The sequence below is a fragment of the Cupressus sempervirens genome, chromosome 9 (assembly GCF_028749045.1).
Source record: "Cupressus sempervirens isolate cs-2001-9-10 chromosome 9, ASM2874904v1, whole genome shotgun sequence".
In the NCBI taxonomy this organism is placed as follows: domain Eukaryota; kingdom Viridiplantae; phylum Streptophyta; class Pinopsida; order Cupressales; family Cupressaceae; genus Cupressus; species Cupressus sempervirens.
The window spans coordinates 457,989,666-458,007,435 of record NC_143126.1 but is presented as its reverse complement, the minus strand read 5'-3'; positions in this window follow the sequence as shown (position 1 = coordinate 458,007,435).

Sequence of the window (17,770 nt, the reverse complement as noted above, 5' to 3'; positions counted from 1 at the left end):
ACAATGCAACAAGTCACTCAACCAAAAACAGAATCGAGAGGACGGATGCATCACACATCTCAATGCAATAAAAGATGCAAAAGTGGTTTGACTGATATCCAAACAGATCATCTAGATCCATGAACCACATAGTGCTAAGAAAACCTGAGAAAACAAGGCAGCATGCAAAACAAGGTAAAAATCTGAAATTTTGGAAAAATTCTAAAATTAAAATACATTTGGCCTTTGAGTTCAAAAACCTCGAAAATCCAAAAATAAATGAAATCGAACACCGTATGCAAAAATGGCCAACATAACAGCTCAAAATCTCAAACCCCCATCCCAAAAATAGGGAAAACGTTCATACTTGACCAACTGGGCAGAACTAGCAAACAGAAACAGAGGGGAACACTAGTTCTCAACCTCCTAACATATTGCTATAAGAAACGGAAGCAAAAACATTAAAATGGGAAGGCCCAACCTAACAGCAAAATGGGCCGAAACTGAAATCCATAGAATAAAATAAATAATTCGTCGAAACTGCTGAAACTGACGGCAAAGCAAGAACTCCTTGAGCTGAGTCCAACAAGACCAACATCGCAAAGATCCCCAGCTCACAGCTCCCACAACAAACAAAACAATAATCCTTTAGAAGAGGATTTCCAAATTTACTCTCCAAATACAATTTCCAAAATGTGAGAAGTGAATAATGAATTCACTTTTCCAATATTTATTCATTTTGAGTGAATAGTCGATTATGGAAAAGAGCAAGCTGGAGCAGTTAAACTCCGAATCAACCCAAACGAAAACAAGTTATTATCCATAATGGAAATTTACCTAAGGCGAAGCTGCCAGAAATTAAATCTGAAAAGATTTAAAACCCAAAATCACAAAAAATCACTTAACACTTTCACGACAAATGCGAACTTCTAAATGCACAAACATGCTCGCTGGTCTAATCACATAATGTAGATGAGTTCGGATTTACTAATCACTGAAAGGTTTTTATTTAAACAATTAAAATAAGGATACGTTGACCATATAAGGACGACATTGGCAAAATATGAATAGCTGAATCACTAACTCCATAGGCCACTGCCAGGGATATAATTCCTACACACTAAAATACACAATCAAGTGCAATTGCATATAATATCATAGTCAAAGCAACATGTACTACAATACCTATTTAATCCATTTACATCACTCACATTCACAAAAAGCATAAAAATAAAAGAATGAAGTAAATCACCATAGCATAAAATTCATCTCATGACATAATCAACAAATATGTCCAATAAGCTACATAACCAGTTATCATCATAGGTCTACTGTCACCTCAAAATAGCATCAACATGCAAAATGATAAACTGAATAGCATAGCAGTAAAGCATCTATGGTACTGAATCCAAGATAACATCCGACCCTCAGGTCAACATAAGGTACAAAATAATAGTATCAGGTATCTCTTGAATCAAAATAGACAAGGTACAAACTACAAACACGAGAGGCACTACATCTCACACCCCTAATGCTCTTGCAACAGACACCCTAGATAAGAAGAAATGTTTCATGAGGGAAGTTTATGAACATTTGAAACTATATGCTAATTTCAAATCCACCATTCATTCTTGTTTTCTTCTACATTATTCTTTACCTTAGTCTATATTTTGATGTTTCTTCCTTCTTTTATCCTTCCTCTCTTTCTTCCCCTTTCTTCTAGCTTGAACAATTTTTCACTATCAAATTCTAGGAATTCATAGGCATTCTCTTATTCTACATGAATGTTATGGATTATCTTTCTTACAATTACAACATCTTTTCCTTTATCATCCTAAATTGCAACATAGTGTTTTGTCTTCTCATAAACTTTAGAAAGATATGTTTTTGTTATAAAGTCATTCTTCTCTACATTCAAAATATTTTTAGCATAAACATCATGAGATTTGTCACTTTTAGTTGCACCAAACTATCAATATTATGTATCTCCTCTTCCATTACCAATTTCTCTTATTCATCTTCTCTTCACTTCTAATTACACTCATTTTTTCTGAAGAAAAAAAAATAGTATTGAATTACTTTTCCATCTCAATATTATCCATCTCATTAAGTAATTAGGATTTATGTCATCTTTTTTTATGGATAAATGTGTTAGGTCACAAAGTACAAAAGTTGCTAACTATGACAAAACATGCTCAAATACACAATAATAATCCCAATCAATGCATAAACATTTGTGAATATAGGTATTGAATAAATTTGATTTTTCTACCTTCTATTAAGCTCACATCACTTACTACTACTATTGTGGGGTCTAATAGTATTCTAATAGAGTTCTCTCCCTAAGGCTAGGATAGCCACTTAGGTTAACGAGGAGGGTTTAGTATTTGGCATTAATTATCCTTTGTTATTTGTAATGTTTTTCCCTTTCTCTTCTCATACCTTATCATTAGTGCTTTCCATCATAATGTTTCATTTGTTTCTCATAACTAGTTGTATTAATAGTGATATTCCTCCTTCCATTATAGTTGCTTCTTTTAAGATTAGGAGTTCTCATGTTGTTCATAAATCCATTAAATCTACAATATCTAGTTGTAATTCCCAAGTTATTGTATTTGTAACATGTAACAATAGAGTTTCCATACCATGGTCCTTTATGATTTTCTTGCAATTTGCAATCTCTGGCAATGTCTCTAAATTTATTGCACGTTTTGCATGTGACACCATTAGATATGACATTGTTGCTTCCAAAATATCTTCTTACATTAACATTTGAACTTTCCTTCTCTCTTTCATTAGTTCATCGATTAGTTCTTTTGTATTCATATGATTTATGTCCACAAAGACAATAATTGAAACAATATTCAATAATTTTTTAGCATCTTTATTACCTTTGTAATCCTTCTTCATGTGTCCATATTGGTTTCCCACATAACATCTTTGCATGAAATGTTTCTTCTATTCTTTAGGTTCTTCAATTTGAATTGTTGTTTGATTAGGATCTTGCATTTCTTTACTTTTTAATTCCTTTGAACATTCACCTTCAAGATATCCAATACGTGACATGTCTCTTTTAGGGTTTTTTTGTATCAATTTCTCATCAAGTTTGTTAGTACTTGAATATAGATTTTCAAGATGTATTTTTTTCCCACAAGCTCACCCTTGACAATATTAGTGTATTTTTCAAGTTCCTGACACTTAGCTTTTGAATTTTCAAGTCCAAGCCGAGTATTCAAATCTTTACATTCATCAATTTTACCTTTTAGATATGCTTCAAGTTTCTTCTTCTTCTTCTTTTTTCCCCTTCTTCAATTTTCCTAGCCATCTAAAGTTATGTGACTTTAGGTTCATGTTTGAGTGTCTAATTTTCCTTCATGAGGTTTGAAACCAAATATGATTCATTTTCTGATTTAGGCTCCTTAATTTTTTTAGCTAACTCTTTTCTCTTTATCCTTAAAAGATCAATCTCATCCTTTAGTTTCTCAACGTAGTCTTGTGAATCCTTAAGCTTCATCTTTAATCTTTCCTTTTCCTTATTAAATTTTTCTATATCTTCAAGTATTGCTTTAAATTTACATTGAAATTTATCTGTATCCATCAAGATTCTCCTCAAGATGTGAAATTTCTTCTTAGGAAATCATCTTTGATACCAATTGTTAGAAATAGGCAACATGAGGGAGAGGGGAGGGGGTGTGAATCAACATTGTAGAACTTTTACACAAATTAAATATTTCAAAACTTGACCATGTGCATCCACAAATGATTATACTATAAAGTAAAATACATAAGAAATAGAATTACATAAAATCGTGAGTTATTTTTAGGATACCCTAGCCAATAGAAAACTATGGCAGGGAACTATGTTCTAATCAAAAAATACTCTATTCAAAATTTTGACTTTATTAGGAGTTTTGAGTCTATTGGGAGTCTTTACATATGTTTAGTATATTAGTCCTTGTTAGATGAATAAATCTAGTTAGAGGTCTTAACCATGTTAGGATTTGTTTTACAATGGGATCTCACTCCACTGTAATGATTTACAATCAATACAAAAGGTAATAGATACAATACCAAAATGACTACAATGATATCTCAATATTTGATTAGCCCTTTGTATAGCTTGCATATGATTCTGATCGTTCATCAAATCTCACATTTGGTCATCTAATAACATCATATACAAAGTTTTCGTCTCACCATCACACTTCATATCCTAAAATTGTCCTTACTTTATATCCTTCCAAAATACTTATCTAGTTAGTTGTCTTTACAAAACGTATGACACAGTAATCAAATTCAATCATTATCAACTAAAAAAGGGTTAACATATAGGATGTCATCCCTACATTGACAAGTAATTGAATTTACAAGGCAATTCAATTCCTCAGTCTTAATTGCTCAATCATTAATACTTGCTTTGTATTATGCGATATCAACTAGTCAACACATTCTTCATTCAAAACATGTTCCAACCAAGTATCTTAACTCAAGTGAGAATACCTACATCCTAATTAGACTTTATAATATCTATACCCAAAATTATGGCTGATAGAAATAAATATTGTGTACTCATTGATAATAAAAAATTGATTGTGCATTGTCTTCTTGTATTATATTTAGGCAATATTCTAAATTATCCAAAACAAAAATTGATCATTAAGTCAAGCGACCTTACCAAATGATTATGTTAACATCAATCAAAAAAATTATTCTTCTCATTATTGATCACTTACCAACAAGTTCTACAACTAGTAATGATTGCATTACAAATTTCTCCTTTGAACTTGTATATTTAGTGTGAAACAAACTATTCCTCTAAATTGGATCCACCTTTTTATTCACCAAGACTCTCCTTGTGAGGAGAGCCTCTCGTATTTTTATATTTTCAAAATGTGAATTTACTCAATATCTTCATCTACATAGGAAATTCTAGCATTACCCTCAAGTCATCTATTAGTCATCCCTTGATGTTGAGGAACCCAAAGGATTGATGGCCTTCTCCACATTGGAAACATGTTCCACAAAATGCTCTTTTCTTAGTCCTTGTTTTCTTCCTCTTCTTTTTTTATCTTTATCATTTTAATTTCATGAATGATAGAAATAATTTCTCATGTGATTATGATTTCTACTAGAATCACCATTCTTCTTTTGGTCTTCATTTCATCCCCCACAAGGGTATCCACTGCTCCTTCCACCATGATATCTTCCATTTTGCTTTCTTACAAATTTTTTGTTTATCTTCTCTTCCACCTTCAAAGAAAATAGATATGTATTTTCAATGGTAGAAATTCTTACTATTATCAAATCTTCTTGAATACTCAACTTTGACCCATTTATGTAATTAATACAAGAGCATCTTGGATTCTTTGGCAATCCTGCATCAACCAAAAATATTTCTAGTTTATTGTTCTAGTCTACTATTCATGGGGAAACCATTGTTGTCTGTCTTATTTCTTTCTGCATAATTGGTTACCTAGTGTGGACCTATCATGGATCACTCTTCTATGTTCATGGACCTTCATTTTATCTCACCAAAGAGTTATCCTACTCTTTTCTTGAAGAGTGTTCTTTTCCTAGCATGTTGAGTAACATGTGGTTACTTTCTTATGTGAGGTTTTTGTGATATCAAGGCTTTCTTTAGCCTTGTGGATCTCTTCTTGGATTATATGTGAACCTATCTTTGTTCACATAGATTTATTTTTTCTTAATTGTGTGGTCACTAATCTCCCCTTTAAGGCAAGACCTATATTTTGTAATAATCATATCTACCAGGATGACTTGTAGGCTTGATGGCTATATATTTAAAGTCTAGGATTAGCATAGGTTGTGATCAAGTTAGTAGAAGGAAGATAATATTAGTGTGGCTCTATAAGCCCAAGCTTCTAAGATCTCTAATTATAATTTAGTTGTATATGGGTGGAACCAGGTAGACGCTACGCCTGACACATTATAAGAAGATTGTCTTAATGTATCTACATTGGATTCAATATAAACTATTATTTCTTTCATATTTGTATTGGATTTCATGTGTAACTATAGTAGGGTGGTTGGTGAATGCTTCATTTGGATCCATTATCCACCCCACCCTTGCATCCAGTGGTGTTAGAGAAAAGGTCTCCTTCCTTATGGAGTCTTGGGATTGTGGAGAACCCTTTTTGGAGTGGTTGTAGGGTGGCAGACTTGGTTTCTAACCCATAACTTGAAAAGGGTTATGATTATTGTAGGAAATATTGTAAAAATGGTTTGAGGTAGAGGATGAAGATTATGTTATCATGGACATGTTGAAAAAGATTGCAGCTAGACTTTAAGCTGCTGAGACAACCCAAAGAAGAGGAGTACATCTTGATAATGTTAGTGATGAAGAAGCAGTCACACCTAATCCTAAACCTAAAGTAGAAGAAGATGAAGAAAGACTCTTGAGAGCCTTGAGTAGAGAAAATTGTAGACCTTCTTTTAAGCTTTCAAGTTATTGTAGAAAGCTTGATACATATGCTTTGGTGGACTAGATCTCTGAGATAGAAAAGTACTCTAACTATGAAAGTTCCCCTAAGGATAGGAGAGTGAGGATAGAAGACACTAAGTTGAAAGGACATGCTTCTTGTAGTGCCTCTTCCATTTTACTTATGTAAGTCATCCTAATAAATGCAACCTTGTTGATATCTTCTTGAGAAGGGATCGCGATTAGGACCATGAGTGGTCTACACCCTTGAGGTGATTGGGTTTAGGTTACTATATCAGTTGCTTTATTTATTCTTATGGCTAATTTATGAGATTATGATGTTATTTATGGTTCACCAAGGTTTGTGTCAATGATTACTAGGATTGGTGTGGTATCATGAGGTTGTTCTATGATTACCATGAGATGTGTGTAGAGATTGCACTGTGTATTATTACCGTGCTACACTAGACTAGATTCGTGTAGCAGTGGTTGGTCATGTTTATGACTATGCTCACTTATAAGTTTTAATTGTCTTTTTGTTGTTTGAACAACCATTATTAAATGCTTAAATAATTAGAAATGGATTGTCCATGTTGGATTCATTGGTTTTGTGTTGTAGATATTTACCTTGTTATATTTTGATCTAAAAGATATTTGTTACTCATGTTATGTTTTACATTTGAGATGACTTGAGGGTCAAATGTTATACTTTGATTTCAGTATCATAGATGTTAGACTACTATGTTGTTCAATTGATCATATTGCATGATGATGTCATTTTGAGATGATAGTGTGGTTTATGATGATATCTAGTTATTTGGTATTTGGACATATCTCTAATTACGTATGTGGTGGATTTAGTGTTATGGGTACTTACTTCATTCTTGTGTTATTATGCTTTATGCGAACATGAGTGATGTAAATGGATTATTTTGGTATATTTGAATAAATGGTTAAATTAGGTATTTAATGCATTTATTGCTTCAGTTATGTTGTTATATGTAACTGCACTTGATTGTGTATTTTAGTGTGCATGATTTATATCCCTAGTAGTGGCACATGGAGTTAGTGATTCAGTTATTCATAATTTACCAATGTTGTCCCTATATGGTCAATGTATCCTTAATTAATTGTTTAAATTAACCTTTCGGTGATTATTAAATCCGAACTCATTGGCATTATGTGATTAGACTAGTAAGCATGTCTATGCATTTAAAGTTTCACATTGTCGCAAAAGTTGTTAAGGAAATTTTTGTGTTTTTGGGTTTTCAGGCTTTTAATTAATTTATTTTAATTTTTGGCAACTTTGTCATAGATAATTCCTATTACTAGGAATAGCCTATTTTCATTTGGGTTAACTTGAGGTTTAACGAGGTTGGCTGGTTATTTTCCCTAATCAATTATTCACTCGAAAAGTCAATAAGTATTGAAAAAGGAATTTAATTCCTCACTTCTCACTTTTGAATTCGAAAGTTTGAGAGTAAAACCCAAAATCCTTTTCATGAGGATTTACTGTTTTGTTCGTTGTGGGGGCTATGGGCATGGGATTGTCACGAGGTTGGTCTCATTGGATCTAGCTCGAGGAGACCTTATATTGTCACAATTTTCAGCTACTTTTGTGGTCTTTTTATTTTATGTTTCAAATTCCTATTTTGCCCTTTTGGTTGTGAGGTAGGGCTCTCCCATTTTATTGTTTCTACTTTGTTTCTACTTTTTTTTTGGTAGTCGTTTGTTAGGAGGCTGAGAACTAGTGTGCCCCTCTATTTCTATTTGTTGGTTCTGCCTAATCGATCGGGTATGAACATTTTCCCTATTTTTAGGATGGGGATTTAGGGTTTCATGCCATTATGCTAGCCATTTTTGCATATGGTGTTCGAACCCAAATTTTATTGAATTTTTAGGGCTTTTGTGCCTAAAGACCAAATGAGTTTTAATTTTGAAGTTTTCCAATTTTGGGGGTTTTTACCTCATTTTGCATGTCTCCTTGTTTTCTTGGGTTTTCTTGGCATGATGTTGGTCATGGACTTGGATTATCCATAGGATATCAGTCAGACCATTGTTGCCCTTTTATGTTGCATTGGGATGTGTGTCGCATCCATACTCTTGACATTGTGTTTGGTAGAGTGATTGTATACCTAGTGTTATTATTTCTTTTGGACCCTTGTTATTGTTTTGTAGACACTAGGATTCGTGTAGAATCCATACTCCCAGATTGAGGTTGGTTGAGTGAGTTCATGATGTTTAGTCCTGTTGCATCATTGGGATTTGTGTAGAATCCATACTCCCAGATTGTGGTCGATTGAGTGAGTTCATGATGTATGGTTTTATTGTCTTTGGGATTTGTGTAGAATCTATCCTTCCAAGTCTATTTTGGTTGAGTGTATTTTTGCATTGTGTCCTCATCTAGTCCTTGTTTGATGATCTTCATGATGGTGGTGCACCACACACAAGAACATGTGCATGCATTTGTTAGGTGACTTGTGAGGCTAGATCTACTGTGGTACTTCCAGAAGTTATGATCATTAGGGTTGGGTTGGGAATATGCATGCCTATGGGCACTCATCATTGGATGAGCATGGGTAGGGTAGGGTAGCATATGGAGGGGGCTTCTGTCTTGCAACCTAGTGATCATTGTACCTAGAGGGTTGGTAGAGGAAGTTGTTAATCATGTGACAACTAAATAAAATGTGTGAGGGGTAATAAAACTTAAGATAAACAAAATGTGTGTGTGAGATCCTTTCGTTGAGGAGTTAAACCGCACAATCTTAGCTTGGGATTTTGGATGCCAAGAAACTCTCCATGATGTCAACCCCTACTTAGTAGCCCATTGAGTGTTTGACCAAGACCTATAGTTAATGCATTATTTATGTTCTTCATTTCAGTCATCATATTGTTTGGCATGAGTGTTAGCCATGGACGTTTTCTTTATGTATGGTTGTGGTTGGATCATTATCTCCATTAGCATGATGGGAGTGGACCTATGGATTCTACGAGGTTGGGAGGCATAGCTACTTTCACCGCTATTGGGGACCAGTATATAGAGATAGTCTATTGTCCTAGTGCGACTGTTGCTAGAAGTTTTCACTTGGTAGTTCAAGTTCTAAAGTATGCTTTCTTGTGATTTATGCTTTCATTAGAATTCTTGTATATCATGTTAAGATGATTCTAGTTCATTGATGCATTCCTATATTATGATGTTTAGCATATGATTAGATGATGTGAATTGCTTCGTTGGAGTATCTATTGCTTATTGGTTTTACATGTTAGATTTCCTATTCGTATGATGTTTAGCATTTGTTAGATGATGAGTTTGAATTGTAGGGTTATATTAAGGTTTAATTCTAGCATGTTAGATTTCCTTATTCTTATGTTGTAGCACATTTTAGTAGTGCCATCCTCATAAGATAGTTCCAACGATCTAGTCGGTAGTTTGGGATGTTACTCGTGGGGGACAGCTAGGACCCACGATGGTCTTATGATGCTATTACAGTTGGGAGGAGCCACATACTTAGTTTGGTTGTTCAATTGTTGTGATGTTATTTTTGTACATTGTGATGTTACTTATGTACACTACGATGTTGCTTTCAATGCATCCTTTTACTGCTATGGTTTAGGTGGATAGATGTCCCTCTTTCTTGTTTCATAGCATCTTGTTGTTTATGCACTCGAGTGTTTATTCCTCGATCTACGTGGATCTGGTACTCTATGGTGTGGATGTTTGTTTTCCCATTTTATCTCTTATTTTGGCCCTTAGAGTAATTCTTTCTTTCTTTGGGTGACCATGCATCAGCATTGGGTGATACTTTAAAGTATTGCATGTCCAAAGGAGAAGAATTCTACGATATTGGAAAGTATTGCACACCCATGTAAACTCTATCATGCGACACTTTTGTATTGTATGTCTCTTGGAGAAAGGTCGTATGATACTGGTAAAGTATCACATGCCTTCTTGAGAAGTGTCGCTCAAACCCTGATTGTATCACATGCCTTCTTTAGAAAGGTCATACAATACTAGAAAGTATCGTACTGTGCTGATTTAAAGTATCGCCTGAGTTTGGAAAATGTTGTCTGGGTGGACAACATGCACTTTTCAGTTTGATTAGAAGTTTTTCTGAGGTGTTTTGACTACCCTCTTTGGCATTCTTGAATACCGTGGAATTGGATTTAGAATTCAAAATGTTTTGGATTCAGAATCATTTGCATTCCTCTGTGGTTTGTCATTTTTGTTTGGAGATTCATTGGGTGCTCAGATTGTTGATGAAGTCTTCTATTGCGATCTTTGTGATCCCTGTATGATGTTGTCATGTGCATTCATACTTGTAAAAAAGTATATCTTGATTTGAATTGAATCCTTGTTCCAAGGATCTCTGGGCAGGGCATTACACTTCTCTTAGGCGGGAACACTTGCAAATTAATAGACAAAGAAGAGGAAAGGAAAATATCAAGACTTCAGTGAGAATGGTTGGTAAGTTGAAAAAGAAATTACTTCCTACTAACTATAAAGTTAACTTTTTATAGAATGAAAAACTTAAAATAAAAAGATATGACTGTGACATATTACACTAAGGAATTCCACAAGTTGGACATCAGATTTGGACATACTGATGATGAGATTGAAAAAGTTGCTAGGTGCTTCAATGGACTGAGAACTTTAATTCAAGATGAGATCAATTTTGTTAAGATGGAAAGTGTGGAGGAAGCATATTTATATGCCTCGAGAGCTGAAGAGATATTGGAAAAGAAACAAAAACATAAACAAAGGACAAGAGGTGGAATATTTTAGTAGAGTTAGATCTTATGGAGAAAGTAGCAGTTCTAATAATACGTCTCATGAAAAAGGAAAACCATAATGAAAAGAAGATAATGCTAGAGGAGAAAGAGGTAACTACACTAGAGGAAATTCTTATGCTCACCCTAGGAATAATAATATTGACAAAAGAGAGGATAGATATTGGTTTAAGAGCACTTGTTTTAAATGTGGAGAAGAAGGACATATAACCTTTGAATGCACATTTTCTAGTAAGAAGACTAGAAATAGCAAAATAAATGATTTGATTCAAGAGGAATATATTGACCCTCATAATGAACCTAAAAATGGAGAAAACCTAATGATTAGAAGAACCTTGTGGAATTAAAAATCGAGCAAAAAACCTTTTTTGAGGATAAGTCTTTTCAAAACCAGATGTAAGATTTACATAAAATGTTGCAATGTGATCATTGATAGTGGTAGTTTAGATAATTTGGCATCTGAGGAGTTGATATCTAAGTTATAGTTGTAGAGATTGAAACATCTTAGTCCTTATCACATTGCTCAGAATCAAGGATGAGCACAAGTTATTAGTAAGTGAACAATGCCTTGTAAACTTCAAGATTTTGAATTATTATGATGAGGTCTTGTGTGATATTATACACATGGATTGTTGCCATACTATTTTGGAAAGACCTTGGTAGTATGATAGACAAGCTTTGCGTGATGGTAGATTGAATCTGTATACTATTTGGGCTAATGGAAAGAAGAAATTATTGTTACCTTTGATAGAGAATACTAAAGAGAATCATTGTACCATATTTAGAGTTTGTTTGGTTGAAGGAAATCAGTTTGTTAAGGACATGAAGAAACATAATGTTAGTTTTGCTTTGATCCCTAGAAAGATTGAGAAACATGATGAACTTGAGCGTGCACCTAAGGTTAGATCCTTCTTGATAGAATTTAAAGATATTATTTCAAATAATGTATTTGATGGTTTACCTTCTATGAGAAGTATTAGTCACTATATGGATTTAATAAAGAACCACATAGACTAACACCTGTAGAGAATGAATAATTGAATAGAAAAATGCAAGAATTTCTCGAGAAGGGTTTACCAGAGAAAGTTTGATTCCTTGTGCAGTACTTGATGTATTGGCACCTAAGAAGAATGGGGAATGGACAATGCACACTAATTCTAGAGCTATAAATAGAATAATTATGAAGTATAAGTTTCCTTTGCCTACAATGGTGACATTATGGATTGTTTGAGTGGAGAAAAGTATTTTACTAAGATTGATTTGAAGAGTGGGTATCATCATATTTGAATCAAAGAAGGAGATGAGTGGAAGACTATTTTTAAGACTAATGAGGGTTTGTATGTGTGGTTGGTTATGCCTTTAGGTTTAACTAATGCACCTAGTACTTTCATAAGATTGATGAATGAGGTTTTGCAAAAATTCTTGTAAAATTTTGTAATTGTATATCGGAATGACATACTAATATATAGTAAGACTAAATAAGAACACCTAATGCATGTTAGACAAGTGTTGTAGAGGCTGAAGGAAGAAATTTTTTTGATAAACCTAAAGAAATGTTCTTTTATGAAGGAAGATATTGTGTACCTTATTTTTTGTGATCTCTGTTGATGGACTTAATATGGATCCTAAAAAGGTAAAATCTATTCTTGAGTGGCCTACACCTGAGATTGCTAGAGAAGATGGATAATTTTAGTTTAGTATGTAATGAGATGACAGAGATAATGAGAGGTGATAAAAAGGGCTTCAGATGGACACATGGAGCAAACAAAATGTTTGAAACAATTAAACAAAAGGTAGCAGAATTACTTGCGCTTTCTTTACCCAGTTTTACTAAAGTTTTTCAATTTGACTGTGATGCTGGTGAGAATGCAATTGGATCTATTTTGAGTCAAGAAGGTAAGCCTATAGCTTTCTATAGTTATAATTTGAATGACGCTAAGAGGAAATATTTATTCTATGATCAATAGTTTTATGCACTTATTCAAGCTTTTTGGAAATGGATACATTACTTGATGCCTAATGATTTTGTGTTGTACACTGATCATAAAGCCTCATAGTATTTGGGAAATTAGAGTAGGTTGAATCAGAGACATGTGAAGTGGGTAGTGTTTATGCATAAATTTTATATTTTATTGAAGCATAGGAGTGGACAATCAAATAAGGTAGTGGATGCTTTGAGAAGAAGAAGAAGCTCATTGACAAAGAAAAGGGTTGAAGTGCTTGTGTTTGATGATTTGAAGAACTTGTATGAAACTGGTCCTTATTTTGCAAAACCTTGGAAAGCTTATAAGAATCACATAACTAATGAGAAGGATAAATGGGTTGATTATATCATTTAGGAAGACATGTTGTTTAAAGGAATCCACTTGTGTATATTGATAGGATCTATGAGAGGAAATATCATTAAGGAGAAAAATAGTGGTGGACTTTTAGGACATTTTAGGATTGCTAAGACGATGAAATTGATTTCTGAGAGATACTTTTGGTTGTAGTTGTATAAAGATATTCAGAAGATGATGAAAAGTTGCAAAAATTTTCAAGTGGCTAAGGGAACTAGTAAGATGTGGGCTTGTATACACCTTTACCTTTTTTTTGTATACCTTGGGAAGATATCAGTATCAATTTTTTTTCTGAGATTACCTAGAACTTAAAGAGGCAATGATTCTATCTTTGTGGTAGTTAACAAATTTTCAAAGATGACACATTTTATACCTTGTAAGAAGGCGTTAGATGCACTACACATAATAGATCTATTTTTCAAAGAGATTGTGAGATTACATGGATTGCCTAAGTCTATTTTCAAATAGAGATACTGAGTTCATTGGTTACTTTGGACAATTTGGAAAAAGTTGAATACTGAGCTTAATTTTAGGTCTACATTCATCCACAAACAAATTGACAAACTGAAGCTATGAATAGAAGTTTGGGTAACTTGTTAAGATATTTGATTGGAGACAACCTACTAATTGGGAATTGATTTTGGCATAAGCATAATTTACATATAAAAATTCATTGAACATAAGTATTGAGAAAAATTATTTTGAGATTGCAAATGGTATGAATTCTAGAGGTACTATAGAGTTGAGGAACTTGAACTCTAAATTGAAGAATAGTGCCAAAGAAGAGGAATTTATGGACTTTATGAAGAATTTTCATAAACGAGTATGGAGTAATCTAAATAAAAGTAATATAAAATATAAGGAGACAAAAGATAAAAAGAGAAGACATAACACTTTTGAGGTTTGAGATGTAGTAATGATACACTTGAAGAAGAATATATTCCTAGTTAGGACATATAACAAGATGAAGATGAAGAAATTTGGGCCTTGTAAACTTGAGGAAGTGTGAAAGTGGAAATACTTTTGAAGTTAAATTACTTGAAGACATGGATATTTATGTTATTTTTCAACATTTCATACATGTATGAGTATTTTGAATCTGATGAAGACGCATCTAATAATATAGATTATCCTAAGAAAAAGACATAGAAAATTGAAAGAATCTTGGACACTAGAGTAAGCAAGAACACTAGAGGAAAATACTAAAAGGAATATCTAGCTCAATGGAAGAATAAACCAATTAAAGATAGTGCTTGGATATCTCAAGATGAGTTGGATCATTATGATTCTTCTCAAAACATTAGGGCTTCTTGATGTGGACATCAGTCCTTATTTACCCCAAGTGTTTGATGCCAAAGCATCTTGGGTGCTTTGGAAATCTTGTATCAACCAAAGATATTTCCAGTTTATTGTTGGGAAAAACCTTTTTGTTTTTGTTATTTCTTTCCACGCAGTTAGTTACCTAATGTGGACCTATCATGGATCACTCTCCTGTGTTCGCAACACTTCATTTTATCTCACTAAAGAGTTATCCTTTTCTTTTCTCAAAACATGTTCTTTCCTAGCATGTTGAGTAATGTGTGGTTATTTCCTTTTGCAATGTTTTTGTGATATCAAGGATTTTTGTGACCTTGGGGATCTCTTCTTGGATCACATACAGACCTATCTTTGTTCCCACGGATGTTAGTTTTCTTAATTGTGTGGTCTCTAATTTCCTATTTGGGACATGATCTATATTTTGTAATAATTATATCTATCAGATCAACTTGTGGTCTTAATGGCTATATATTTTAGGTTTAAGATTAGAGTGAGTGGTGATTGAGTGGTGGTCAAGTCAGTAGAAGGAAGAAGGAAGATAATATAAGTTTGGGTCTGTAAACTTGATCTTCTAAGCTCATTGATTGTAATTCAATTGTATATGGTTGTAATTAGGTAAGCCTTATGCATGGTGCATTGTAAGAATATTATCTTAGCATATCTATTGTTGTTTATTCCATATTTGTGTCATCTTTTGTGTGTACCTCTCAAGGTGTTGACGACTATTTTCCTTGGATCCATTCATCCACCCTACCCTTGTGTCATTAATAGGTGACCTTCTCCTTGTTGGTTTCATGATGACTTGTTCTGATAAGGACTTGACAGAGCTCTTTCATATAATCCTAAACAAATTTGTATGCTTTCTTTGAATAACCCTTGCGTTTTCTTCAACAAAGCTCATAGTTAAGAGGAATGAATTGCATCTTTAGTTTTTCCACCATTTGATATGATCTTATTATCTTCTCCTTTCCTTTTATATTTATTTCTAAGTAAACTTATTTCCATTAATTTTTATCATGGCCCTCTAGCTTTCCCTTTCCAAACCTAAACCTCTTAGGCTCTTCTACTTCTTCATACTCAAAGTACTCTTCCATACCATTGATCCAAGCAAACAACCCTTGCATATTAGATTACTAGAAAACAAAGAAACTTCAATCTTTGGCCTCTTTCCAAGTTAGAAAATGGCCTTCAAAAACCTAAACTCATTAGGATTCATAATTGCTTCTTGCTCTTATTCAAACTATATTATTATTCATATTCATATTCATATTCACTTTTATATCTAACTCTAATATTATCTCATCTATAGCTCCTCTTACAATGCTTATACTTGTCTTTGGAGGGCTCTAAGACCCTCTTCTATCACACTGGAGCAATTCTTCCACCCATGATTATTTCATTGAGGTATTTTCCTCACATATCTCTTAGACCCACAACCAAAATCCTAGTACAAACTACCTCATGATCAATGTTCTATTTGCACACTCAAGAACTTTTTCTCTGCAACTTCTTTCTTACAACTTGCTCATACATCTGCAAAAAATTCACATTCATTTATCTTCTACCCAAAAAATATTTCTGAAAAAACCCTCTCACTTCATCTACTCACTCTCTCTTAATGGAGGAACTATGTGCACCTTCTAAATAACTTCAATCTTTATTAGAGGACAACTGACATGTTCTCATGAAAATTTCATATGAACCAAGGACTTGTTGTAAATTGCCTCGCGTTTGGTGATATATTTAGACACTCAAGATCTCTAGCTTAGATAACACTTAATGAATACCCATACCACCCTTACAAACTCATAAAAAAAAACAAAAAAACAAAATAGAGAGATAAACATGTTTTACAAAGCATATATTGATAATGGTTAAAGATGATTACCATGCTATCAAATTCTTGAGTATGAGACCCTTACAACATAAGGATACAATCCTTACAACTTCTTGAGGATGAGAGAATTGCAAATGCTCATATGCCTTTCTTATATAGGCACCTACCTCCCAAGAGAATAAAACCCTCTTTATTTTATTTTTATTTACAAAATTGTCCTTTTTGCCTTCTTTTTGTAGTTTTTTGAATTTTTTTTTTTGGATTATGTGAGATTGATCATACACCATGTATGATCTTGAATTAATAAAGTAAACAAAATAATAAATAATCAAATATTTAAAACATTGGGACTTGTCATCCCATGTTCATATGGTTGATCAGATTGATCTTAAGATTTTGCTAAGGGTGAACATACAACTGAAATTTTGATAGTGCCTGCCATGGAAATTGAGGTCCATTAAGGGTTGGGTGCATCAAAAGAGATAATAATGGAAAGACTGTAGGAGTGGAATCTTGGAAATTAATTGAATTCACAAATAACAAAGTAAAATTCCAGGCTAATAGGCTAGGGATGCAATTATGTAAGAAAATCAAATTTATTAAACTATACTTAGAAGGTGACTCGTAGATAGTGGCCAATGTTATCCATTATAAAGGTAATCCTAACCAAAAATTGAAGAAGCCAATGGATTAGATCTAAAATGTCTTATGATTCTTTAATGTTGTTAACATCTCTTATGTTTGTAGAGAGGGGGCCTGAAGGATAGATGGAATGGTAAATCAAGTGATTGATATTATAAAAGTGTCTTGTATAATGGATTTAAGTAAATTCAGAATGGATTCAAGTGGATGTGATGGATTTTTGGCCAAAGACACCTACAACCATGACAGTCAAGATGGTCACATTAATTAAAAGATGGACGAAAAAAATTCCACACATGTAAATGCCTCATTTGAGGTATTTTATACCTAAGAATGGATAGAGACATTCAACTTTGTAAGGCCACATGGACACAAAAAGTAATCTTGAGATAGTAGAAGGACAAGTGATCTTAAAAGGGTACATCCTAG